This window comes from Austrofundulus limnaeus, unplaced genomic scaffold (genome assembly GCF_001266775.1).
Source record: "Austrofundulus limnaeus strain Quisiro unplaced genomic scaffold, Austrofundulus_limnaeus-1.0 Scaffold1443, whole genome shotgun sequence".
NCBI classification, from domain to species: Eukaryota; Metazoa; Chordata; class Actinopteri; order Cyprinodontiformes; family Rivulidae; genus Austrofundulus; species Austrofundulus limnaeus.
Window position 1 is genome coordinate 29094 of NW_013953845.1, and position 1463 is coordinate 30556.

General features: G+C 42.5%; 1 protein-coding gene across 1 annotated transcript in view; it reads left to right on the plus strand.

The window, feature by feature from the left end:
* Positions 1-1463, plus strand: part of kndc1 (kinase non-catalytic C-lobe domain containing 1) — a gene marked incomplete at its 3' end in the record, with an annotated part of 35501 nt that overhangs the window by 2332 nt on the left and 31706 nt on the right.

Sequence of the window (1463 nt, forward strand, 5' to 3'; positions counted from 1 at the left end):
GATGACAGGCGGTGCAGAATTGATTGACAGGCTGGACAAGGTGTTGCATTCAGGAACCACCAGCTACGAGTGGAATGTTGTTAGTCCAATAAATGTCTCTTATTAGAGGTTATCAGTTCCAAAATGTCTGCTTCCTTTACCTCCTGGTAGGTTGGAAGGCACTTATCAATCATTTGTATGCCTGATAATGTGCTTTCAGGCTTAGTGGGTTTAGCTTCTCCCCCCTGGATGTGGAGCCCAGGCGGTCTGCCCGACTCACTTTGACCGGGGGAGGCACTCGATCTGTGGCATGGAGATCTAAGCTGTAGCCGGGGCTCGCTCCAGACATTGATGCTAACAGACGGACAGCGGAGTTTTCCGGGTCTGCTCAGACATGTTTCAAACGTTATTCAGCTGTTCTCTGCTGCGATTAACATTTACTGAAACTATTGTGTGTTTTTATTTCTGTTTGACAATGGAAAAGGGGAATGTATTTAATCTTAAACAACCAAAATCCAACTATTAAACCAGCCGTGTGATTCGGTTCAAATTTCTGTCAGCCGTAGCTTCCTGAAGGTTCGTCGAACTCCGAGGTGGATTTATTTTATTTATTTATTTTCATATTTTAAAGACAAAGGAGTCCTGCGACTGGGATTATTTCATTTAATTATTTCATTTATTTATTTAAAAAGGGTAATGCACATTAATCAATATTCTGTGACTATAAATGTGCTTGAATTAGCACAACAGCTAAATTTCATCCATAGTCCTCCTGAGCAGTCTACTTCTCCCTCCCGTCTCCTCTTCTGTTGTCCAGGAGGAAAGWAAGCAAACATCCGGGAATCGCAGCCAGCTCTCAACCTGTCCCCGCCTACAGGGCGGTCGACTTTGGCCAAAATGTCCCTGTTGGTTCTTGAACGTATATCTCAAAAAGTACCGAAGAATTTTATGGTGAGAAGGYTGAGATGAGAGATCAACATGGAGAGGAGATGGAAGCTGAATGGAACTCTSTTTGTGCCAGACCAAAAAATCTCTCAGGAAGGATTCAGCTCTCAGATGACATCGAATGGCCAGAGTTACAGAGAAATGATTTTTCTCCTCCAGCAAGGAGAAGAAAGCAACAGGCTGTAATCAAAACACCTGATAACAGCCAGAGAAATGAAGCAGTGTTTCTTCAAAACAGATTCACACCACTGGAAGAAACTGGAGTCTGAACAAAGTTCATCTGCTGACCTAAGAGAGGGATCTGAGACCAGATCCAACTCAAGGCCAAAGCAGGTCCAAAAAGAGGCTTTCAAGAATCAAGAAATGTTGATCATCACAGATAAAATGGTGAATGAGATCAGAGGCTTCTGGAACAAGAAAAAAGTCAAAGTTCTGAGTTTTGCTGATAAAGTGTAGTGATGAAGTTATGAATCGACAGTCAGAAATCCTGAAGGATTTTATTCTGCTGCTGAATGCAGTTAAAAATCTCAACATAGATG